Raw genomic sequence first — 11,018 nt, 5'->3', positions numbered from 1 at the left:
TCACAAAACTATCTTTTTTAGTTCATTTAGTCCCATGTTACTAATTCTTGTTCAGCTTGAATGTGCCTTCTTAGGTCTAGAAATTCTACCCATTTTAGTTTTGATCAGAAAGATATCAAATACCTGTATTTGTCAAAAGCCCTTTCTGTGAATCTCCTTGAAGATAAAACTCTTTTGTAAGAGCATCAGAACAATTACTATAAATCACAAAAACTCAGAAATGGACATTGTTAATGATCTGATACGAGAGTTCATTATGATGCAGTTGACAAGGAAATTCAGTTATTTCTGACACATAATACTTCAATAATCAGAACATCATGTGATAACCATATACCAGAATACAACATGCCAAATAAACCAGCCTAACTAGTCAAAGAGACTTCGTTTATGATTTAAACCTTGGGGAAGTTTGTTAAAACCTTAGAAAGTTTTAAAGCACGTGCCTAAATAGGATTAAAGATCATCAAAGACCTGATAAAGGCAAAACATAAAAACTGGTTTTTCAGGGCAAAGAAAACAACTTGGTTTACATTTTCTTATCAAGAGCAGACCAACAATTCAGGAAAACTTGCCTTTTTAACAGAGAGAAAAGAGTTCCAGTGTATCTTAAAAATACATTCATTTCAACTTTAGTTCATCCTGACCACACATAAAATTCTTTTCCAAAGATTTTCCTTATTACCGTCCGCTCTTAAATACATTTAGCAAGATTTTAATTTTCAGAAACCATAGTCTCCAGTGAAAACTAAGTAGCAACCAATCATGAACCGTCACACCAGAATTCTTTAGATGACAGATTTATGAATCAGTTAAGCACAAAGCATGTTTTCCAACAGACCCAAAATATCCTTAGTTTCTTTGCAATTAGAAGTCAAAAGCACAAACTTAACGTTCAGTTATCAATGTCTTAGTATTTTTTCTAGTTTGGAAAAGACCTAGATGTCCAATGAATTTGTTACAATTTATCATCCAAATAAAAAATTAAAGTTTCAGGTTACCAAAGACTTTAAAAACTATCTTAATTATCCTTGAAAACTTTGAGACAGACAAAATTAACCATCATTTTAAATCATCTTTTTGCTAACAAATTGCAACAGAGATAACACAAGTGTATTGATCTATACTAAACCTTAGTAGAAGAAGTTTCATATTTAATGCTGATAACTCCAAAGACATGTGTATCTTAAACCAACAAACATTGGCTTAAGGAGGAGGAGGAAGTTGGTGTCCCCTTCATTAGAGATGGCCTGTATTTTCTCCAGCAACCTAGGTTCTATCAGGAGGAGGTGTATTTAGATAATTATCATCTAGTACGTCAGGAGAGAGTTTACTGGCCTAGTTACTGAGAAAACATGTTCTACAAGAGACCCTTAGGTCCAGGTCCTGATTTAGAGCCCTGAAGGCCTGGACATAGGGTACCTCTGTCCATTTGCTCTGTTTCCTACAGAAGAGATCTAACTGATAGATCCTCTTGAGGCCATGCACTGTTATGGGAGCTGAATCCTTTTTAAAATTTTGCCATCTGAATTGTTTCCAGTGGGTTAAAAAGTATCCCAAAGGAGAGTCCTTGGAAAGAAGAGAGAAGATCCATTACCAAAAACCTCTCTCGACTCCTGGGTGACGTTCCACAAAGGATATGTCAGTTTCCTGATGTCAAAGCCATTCAAAGTGTCCCTTGAACAAAATCACATGATCACTACCCTGCCATTAAAAGCTTTGGAGGAAGGATGCTAGCTAGCATCCCCTGCTTCCCCATTGCACTCTAGATTGCAAAACGGGTGCCAGTGTATGGACTGAGATGTCCATGTCTTGAAGGTCATACCTTATTTTACCTTGCCTTGGAGAATCTGTGGTTTTTTTTTTTTTTTTTTAAGATTTCATTTTATTTATTTAGAGAGAGCATGAGCAGGGAGGAGGAGCATAATGAAAGGGAGAGAGAGATCCCAAGAAGACTCTGCTGAGCACATAGCCCAGCTTGGGGCTGGATCCCATGACTTTGAGATCATGACCTGAGCTGAAACCAAGAGTTGGACACTCAACCAACTGAACCACACAGGTGCCCTCTCTTCTCTAACCTTTATTATTTCTTTCCTTCTGCTGGTTTTGGGTTTTGCTTGTTGTTCTTTTTTCTAGCTCTGCAAGGTTAGGTTATTTGAACATTTTCTTGCTTCTTGAGGTAGATCTATATTGTTATAAACTTCCCTCAGAATTGCTTTTGCTGCATCCCAAAGGTTTTGGACCATTGTGTTTTCATTTTCATTTGTTTCCATGTACTTTTTTGATTTCTTGGTTGACCCATTCATTGTTGAGTATCATGTTACTTAACCTCCATGGATTTGTGTTCTTTCCATTTTTTTCTTGTGGTTGATTTCTAATTTCTTAGCATTGTGGTCAGAAAAGATGTATGGTATGACTTTGATCTTTTTGAATTTATTGAAACTTGTTTTGTAGCCTAATATGTGGTCTATCGTGGAGAATGTTCCATGTACACTTGAAAAGAATGTGTATTCTGCTGTTTGAAGATGGAGTGCATCTGTTAAATTAATCTGGTACAACATGTCATTCAAAGCCACTGTTGCCTTGTTTATTTTCTGTTTGGATGGTCTTTCCATCAGTGTTAGTGGGGTGTTAAAGTCCTCTGCTATTACTGTATTACTATTGATGAATTCTTTTATGTTTGTCATTAACTCTTTTACGTATTTGGGTGCTCCCATTTTGGGTGCTTATGTATTACAATTGTTATATCTTCTTACTGGATTCTCCCCTTTATTATTAATAGTGTTTTCTTTCTCTCTTTTTACAGACTTTATATTTAAAAGTCTCTTTTGTCTGGTATAAGTATAGCTACTCTGGCTTTTGACATCCATTTGCATTATAATTGTTTCCCCATCCCCTCACTTTCAATCTGCAGGTGTCTTTAGGTCTAAAATGAGTCTCTTGTAGACAGCATATAGATGGGTCTTGTTTTTTACTTAATCCACTTTGTCACCCTAGTTTTTTGATTGGAGCATTTAGTCCATATACATTCAAAGTGATTATTGATAGTTTTGTATTTTTGTATTTATTGACATTTTGTTACTTGTTTTGTGGTTGTTTTTGTAGTTTTTCGCTGATCTTTTCTTATCTTACTTTCTTTCACTGTTTGTTGGTTTTCTTTAGTGATATCCTTGGGTTCCTTATGCTTTATTTTTTGCATATCTATTATTTTTGGTTTGTGGTTACCATTTGGTTTATATATAACATCTTCTGCTTATAGCAGTCTAAATTAAACTAATGGTTGCTTAATTTTGAACTCTTTATTCCTCTCTCCTTTACGTTTTAGATATTTGGTATCATCTTTTATATCCTTTTATTTTGTACTTCCTGTTTTTCTTACTCTTATGTTTTCTTTCCACTCACAGGGTCCCCCTTATCATTTCTTGTAAGGCTGGTTTTGTGGTCATGAAAAGTCATGAAACCAGTTTGATTGCTTTAACTTTTGTTTGTCTGGGAAATGATTTCTCCTTCTATTCTGAATGATAGGCTTGCTGGATAAAATCTTCTTGGCTACAGGGTTTCCCCTTTCAGCACTTTGAATATATCATGCTGCTTTCTTCTGGCTTTCTTCTGAAAAATCAGCTGAATAGCCTTATGAGTTTTCCTTCATATGTGACTATCTTCTTTTCTTTTGCAACTTTATTATTTTTTTCTTAAATTCTTTATTATTTTTTTCTTTTTTTCTTTTCTTTATTTATTCATGAGAGACAGAGAGAGGGAGAGAGAGAGAGAGAGAGAGAGAGAGAGAGAGAGAGAGAGGCAGAGATATAGGCAGAGGGAGAAGCAGGCTCCATGCAGGGAGCCTGACATGGAACTTGATCCCAGGTCTCCAGGATCAGGCCCTGGGCTGAAGGCAGCACTTAACTGCTGAGCCACCCGGGCTGCCCTCTTTTGCAACTTTAAAATCCTTTCTTTATCACTGTTTTTTTTTTTTTTTTCTGTTTTTAATTACTATGTGTCTTTTTTTTTTTTTAAGATTTTATTTATTTATTCATGAGAGACACAGAGAGAGAGAGAGAGAGAGAGGCAAAGGGAGAAGCAGGCTCCATGCAGGGAGCCTGATGTGGGACTTGATCCCAGGTCTCCAGGATCACACCCTGAGTTGCAGGTGGCACTAAACCGCTGCGCCACCGGGGCTGCCCCAATTATTGTGTGTCTTATTATGGACCTTGTTGGGTTGAATTTCTTGGGGGATCTCTGTGCCTCTTGAATCAGGACCTCTGTTTCCCTCCTCAAATTTGGGAAGTTTTCAGGTATTGTTTCTTCAAATACATTTTCTGCTGCCCTTTCTCTTTTCTCCTTATAGGATCCCTATAATGCACATGTTATTACACCTGATGTGTTACTGAGTTTTGTAAGTCTGTTCTCATTATGCAGTATTGGACTTTTACCTGTTCAGCTTGATTGCTTTTTATTACTCTATTCTTCAGGTCACTGATACATTCCTCTGCTTCCTGTAGTCTACTATTTATTCCATCTATTCTATTTTTAATTTCATTTATTGAATTCTTCACCTCTGATATGTAATTTTTTCTCTTTGTCAAGGGTCTTTTTTTTTTAAGATTTTATTTATTTATTTGAGTGAGAAAGTGCACATGCGAGAGGCACAAAGGAGGGCAGAAGGAGAGGGAGAAGCAGGCTCCTTTCTGGCTGAGTAGGGAGCCCAACATGGGGCTCCATCCCAGGACCTTGGGATCATGCCCTGAGCTGAAGGCAGACACTTAATTGACTGAGCCACCCAGGTGTCCCTCTTTGTCAGGGGTCTTACTAATGTCATCCACTCTTGTCTGAAGTCCAGTGAGTATCTTTATGATCATTATTTTAAATTCTTTATCAGACTTATTACTTATTTCTCTTTTGTTTAGATCTTCTGCTGTAAATTTGTCCTGTTCTTTCATTTGGGGCATATTTCTCTGTCTCTTCATTTTACCTACCTCTCTGTGTCTTTTTCTCTGTGTTAGAAAAGTCAGTTACATCTTCTGCTCTTGAAAGTAGTGGCTTTATGAAGAAGAGGTCTTATAGGGTTCCCAGTTCACCAGAGTCTGGTACTTTAGCGAAGTCTCTGATGTGTGTTGCTTGCATCTTGCTGTTGTGTCTGAATCATTTTTCCCTTCAGTACAGATGTCTGCACTGACTCTCTGCCTGTTGTGGGGTGTGCTTGCTCTCTGTCATGTTAGTGAGACCCAGGAAGGCTGGCTCTGAAGGGAATGTGACAGGGAAGGGCTTGGGGGCAGGGCAGCAAGGTGAGCAAAATTTGTGCAGAGCCATTTGTTCTAGACCAGATCCTCCACAGCCAGGTGGCCACTGGGAGTATGGTGCAAGGTAGCAGTGTTGGCAGGCAGGGTGCTTGGCATCTGTGTGAGTGATGAATGGGCAGGGTGTGTGATAATGGTATTATCAAAATTTGTAGACTTGAGAAGAGTGTGTGTGCTACTGTTGGATAGAGTATTCTATATATGTCTGTTATATCTGGTTGATTTATCATATTGTTCAAGTCCTTATTGGTCTTCTGTCTGTGTATCCATTATTCTTTCTTTCTATCTATCTATCTATCTATCTATCTATCTATCTATATATCTATCTATCTAATCTATCTATCTATCTTTAAGTAATTTCTATGCCCAATGTGGGGCTTAAACTCTTGACCCCAAGATCAAGGTTTGCATGCTTTTCCATCTGAGCCAGACAGGTGTTCCTCTATCTATTTCTGAAAGTGGTGAATTGAAGTCTCTGTTATTGTAGAACTGTCTAGTTCTCCTTTCATTTCTGTTGTTTGCTGTATATATTTTGAGGTTCTGTTGTTTGGTTTATATATGTTTATAACTGTTATATCTTCTTGATGAATTGGCCCTTTTCTCAATATATAATGCCTTTCTTTAGGGTTTCTTTCAACAATTTTAAATTTGAAGTATTTTGTATGATATCATTATAGCTATCCCAGCTCTCTTTTGGTTATAATTTGCAAGGAATATCTTTTTCTTTCTTTTCACTTTCAACATATTTATATCTTTGGATCTAAATGTATATATAGCATGTATCTGGATAAAACTTTAAAAAAGCTATTATAATTACTGATAAGGGAAGATTTCTGTGATTTTGCTATTTGTTTTTTCTATGTCATACTTCTTTTTTTTGTTCCTCATTTTTCCATTACTGCCTTTTTAAATGTTTAGTTGATTGTTTGTAGTGAACTTTTTTGATTGCATTCTCATTTACTTTTGTATATATTCCATAGATATATTCTTTGTAATTACATGGGGATTATACTTATCACCTGAATTTGTAACAGGGTATTTTAAAGCTCTGCTGTTATATAGCTTTGTCCTCCCTCCTTTATGTTGCTCTTGTCACAGATACCATCTTTATATATTGTGTGCCTAGTAGCATAGGTTTATAATTATTTTTTATGTATTTGTCTTTTAAATCCTGTAGGAAATAACAAGTGGACTTAAAAATGAAAAGTATAATAACAGCTTTTATATTTGTCCATGTATTTATCTTATCAGGCATCTTTATTTCTTCATATGGTTCCTTGTTACTGTCTAATGTCCTGTCATTTCAATCTGAAGGACCCCTTGACATTCTTGTAGGGCGGGTATAATAGTACTGAATTCTCTCAGGTTTCATTTATCTGGCAACATCTTGGTTTCTCTCTTAGTTTTGAAAGATGATTTTGTTTGATTTAGAATTATTGGTTGAAAAAATTTAAATTTCAGCAGTTTAAATATGTCATCCCATTATCTCTGGCTTCATTGGTCTCTCATGGAAATTGTCTGTTAATCTTATTGAGGGTCTCTTGTATGTGATGAGTCGCTTGTCTCTTGCTAATTCCAAGATTCTGTCTTTGTCTTTGTTTTTCGACAGTTTGATTCTAATGTGACTCACTGTGGGTCCTTTTGAGTTTATTCTACTTGGGAGTTTTTTGAGCTTTTGGATTTTTGGATTTGTAGATTCATGAGTTTCATCAAATCGGAGAGTTTTTAGTTATTATTTCTTCAAATATTCTTTCTGCCTATTCTCTCTTCTCTTCTGGGATTCCTACAGTACATGTGGCTCTGCTTGATGGTGTCTCACAGGTCTCTTAGACACTTCTTTTCTTTTTTCTTTTTTACTTTCTTTTCTTTCTCCCCTGCTCTTTAGACTTGATAATATCAGTAGTCCTGTCTTGAAGTGTGCTAATTTTATTTCTGCCTGCCCAAATCTGCTGTTGAACCCTATAGTGAATCTCAATTATTTTAGCTCATGACTTTCTGGATGTCTCAACTGAGTGTCAGGAATATTAATGTGTTATTTACATGTGTTGGTGAAATTTCATTCACTTTGGCAGGGCCATAACACCAATTTCCCTTAGCACTTTTGCTCTCAACCCAATAGCAGCTCCTATTGGCAAGCCTCAGGTACTCTCTTCCTATACATGTATAGCTTAGCTGTCAGCTACAGATTTACAAGGAAACCCTTCCTTGACCTACTGGGCTCCGTATCTGCACATCTTTCTTCTATTCAAAGCCCTCATTCTTAGATTGAAGCTGCATTAGCTGCTCTAAACTCTGACCCCTGCTTCCTCATCTTACTGGTACTGTCATACTCTATTTGGACTATAGCTCTATGAAACATGATTGGAAAATTGTCCTCAATAAGAGAGATGGATGGTTGAATGATTGTGTAGCTGACCTTATGAGTTTTCCTTCTCTCAGGTATCAGTCTTACGCTGCCTGCTGTCCCTGCCTGAATAATTGTCATATATGTATTGTAGTTTTATAGTTGTTTATGATGGGAGGGCTAGAGTGCTATTAACTACTCCATCACAGTTACAGGCAGAAGTTTTTCTCTTTCTTTCTCGTTGAAGTGGATTATGTGTTGTCAAAGATGTTGAGACAGATGTCAGGCAGAGCCAGCCACTTTCTCTGAACCTTTGCCTTTGTCAGGTCTCAATGAACAATAGGGCAATCACTTGTTCAGCTCTGCAAGTACACAGATATGATGTCTTACACCCCCCAAATCCTTAGCATACTCCAAATAAAGGGACTTCTACTACATGAGCACTAATGGCAAGATTCTCTTGGATCCTGGAAGTCATTCACCTTATTGCAGACAAATAATGTGTTCATTTCTCATTAAAAATGCAGTTCTTCCTGTATTGCCCTTTGGTAGCAAGGAAGTTAAGTTTGCCCTATTGCTTGGTTGCGGGTGGATGGGACCATAACACTTTCAAAGGTCTTTTTGGCTTCCTTGCTGCTGTGATTAGCACATGGGCCAGACTCCTAGCTTTGGGCCTGCAGGCAGAAAGCCATATAGTAAAGCATGTTCCAGCAGAGGAGGACACACAAGGGATGTCTTTCAGCCCATTAGAAAGGAGGCATAGCCAAGTCAAACACCAAAACTGAGACATGCTACATCTACAAAGAAACATGGAGCTTGGCATCTCACACAGCTCCAGGAGCCCACAGGCAACTCATTCATTAAAGAGACATTTAATGATTGCCCTATACTGAGCCAGGCCCTATATTGGGTTCTGTATATAGACTGTGAGGGGAAGATTCATCAAGGATATGATGCTAAAGTTGGATTCTGGAGTCAAATCCTGGTTCCAAGGAAAATTGAGGAAAAAAATTGCACTGAGCTCATCTTTTCCATATTTCTATTTGAATAAAAGAACATACAATCTGGATTTATTTTTTGCAAAAGGACTCAGAGATTTCATTTTGGAGGCTGAAGCACTGGTTGGAGGGCAACCTCTAACCTTATCTAACCCACACATATGCTCTTACAGTAGGTCTCAAGAGCCCACTCCTGGGTGTGTTTCCACAGCTGAGGACATGAATAGTATGGCCTTTCTGGAGCACTGAAGACTTTCTTTTTCCAAGAAGTAGATGTCCAAACTTGAGGTGGCTCACTCCACATTGTAAGATTAGGTGTGGACCTTTGAACTCCTTCCCTGGGTTACTCCTGAGACTGCCCTCCTGGCACGTTCAGTTTGTGGGTGGGTTTCTGGTAGGCAGAAAAGGGAAATTTCTATTTTAGGTGCCATGGACCTCTCTGGAGTAGGGACACTGCTGGCCAGGCTGAACATTTATAGGTCTGTATGTTCTTTGTATAAGTGAACCCACTACCTTCAAGTAAAGTCTTACATTCTCTCTGAAAATTTAGTTTCTATTAAAGGGAGGTCCCTGCAGGACCTAATGGTCCCAACACTCCAGAGATTTCCTGGGTTTCCAAAGATGATTTCAGGGCTTTCATTTTAATTAGGTTTACAAATATATCTCTGACTTCTTTTCTCAGTCAAGTTCTTGTGAGCCCTCTGGCCTGGGGGGCCTGGAGTCTTGGAATAAGGGAATAAGGGCTGTCTTGCCTGCTCGGTATCATTTTGGGGTTCTTGTGGCCACATTGGTAGATGAAGCCTCCAGTTCCAGACCATATGCTTCCATAATGCCCTCATCCATTCCTTCTCCAGTTTTCCCATCCTCTCCCTCTGCCTGTCCTCCCAAGTTCTACAGCACTTTCCACATTTATCTGCTGTTGCTGGCATCCCTTCCATGGGCAGGCACGGATTCTTTGCAGAAACAGCCTATTTTGGGGGGTCTGGGGAAAATCTATGATATGATGGTCAGAATTATGATGGAAATTTATTGACTTAAAAATAAAATAAAAACAATTCGGTCTGGAAGAGACACCTTAGAAGAGGTGGTCTAAATGGAAATCCGTGGTATGCTGTGTTTTGTGGTTGGAATGGGATTGTAGTTTCAGGAGGCTGGAGCCTACTCTGAGAAGCAGAGGAAACTGAGTCACCATCACTAAAGGTTGGCAGAAACATGAGCTGGGACATTCCCAGGTGATGGTTACAAGCCTGCTTTTTCCCTCCTCTCATGAGAGTGGGTGTGAATGCCAGTCAAGAAAGCGGATACTGTGCTATCAGGCTGCTCTGTTGTACAAAACAAGTAAAGCATTTGGTGATACTAACCAGGGCCCACCTGGGAGTAATGGAACCCAGGCTTAGGAAAGGTGCTTGGGACTCTAGGAATGCACCAGGGTGGGTGGGGGAGGGGGCAGGGGAAGATGGAGAAAGGGGAATTCACAATTTCTTGTGACTTAAGTGAAGAACAACAAGCAATTTCCCCCTAAGAGCTGCACCCCCCACCCCATAGATAGATAGATAGATAGATAGATAGATAGATAGATAAGGAAAGTATGTGAGACGTGAGCCAGTATTGGCCAAATGTATCCATTGCGTTCTGATAGGCTAGGCTTGAGGAAAGAGTTTTCATGATGCATAAACCACTCTAAGCCCTAATGAGTCTGATTCCTCCCTTCTGGCTCTCCTGGCATAGTGAGAGGAGGCTTTTGTATAATTGGCCCTTGAAACATTATTACAATCACTTTGCGGCCTCCCTTCAGCTTATTTTTAATTACAAGGTCTATTGCATTGTTAAATTATTAACTGTGACAATTACTTATCTTGGCATTTTCTTATCTTGATGAAAATGAAAACAGCAAGGTCGTGTTAGCTCACTTGAGGTTTTGGTCGGCCACAGGCTTCAATTAAGCTGGGCCGGCTAGGCAAATGTTTGCAGTGTGCGGATGGGGCTCGTTGGCGGAGAGGCTGTTAGTGGGATCTGGGCGGCGAGGACCTGGGCTGCAGAGGTGCTCGTTCCTGGGCAGCTGGGACCAGGCCTTCTGTGGAAGTAGGAAGTGTTCTTGCAGGTCAGTGATTGGGGCTGCCTGCTGCGTCTGTCCCTCTAACCTCGAGGAGGGGACCCTGTGCACAGGGCTCACACTTTAAGAAGCTATCCTTCCAGGATCCCTGGGTGGCTTAGCGGTTTAGTGCCTGCCTTTGGCCCAGGGCCTGTCCTGGAGTCTTAGGATCGAGTCCCACGTCGGGCTCCCTGCACAGAACCTGCTTCTCCCTCTGCTTGTGTCTCTGCCTCTCTCTCTCTCTCTGTCTCTCATGAATAAATAAATAAAAACTAAAAAAAAAAAAAAAA

The sequence above is a fragment of the Canis aureus genome, chromosome 10, assembly GCF_053574225.1.
Source record: "Canis aureus isolate CA01 chromosome 10, VMU_Caureus_v.1.0, whole genome shotgun sequence".
Classification (NCBI taxonomy): domain Eukaryota; kingdom Metazoa; phylum Chordata; class Mammalia; order Carnivora; family Canidae; genus Canis; species Canis aureus.
Note: the sequence above shows the minus strand (reverse complement) of the source record.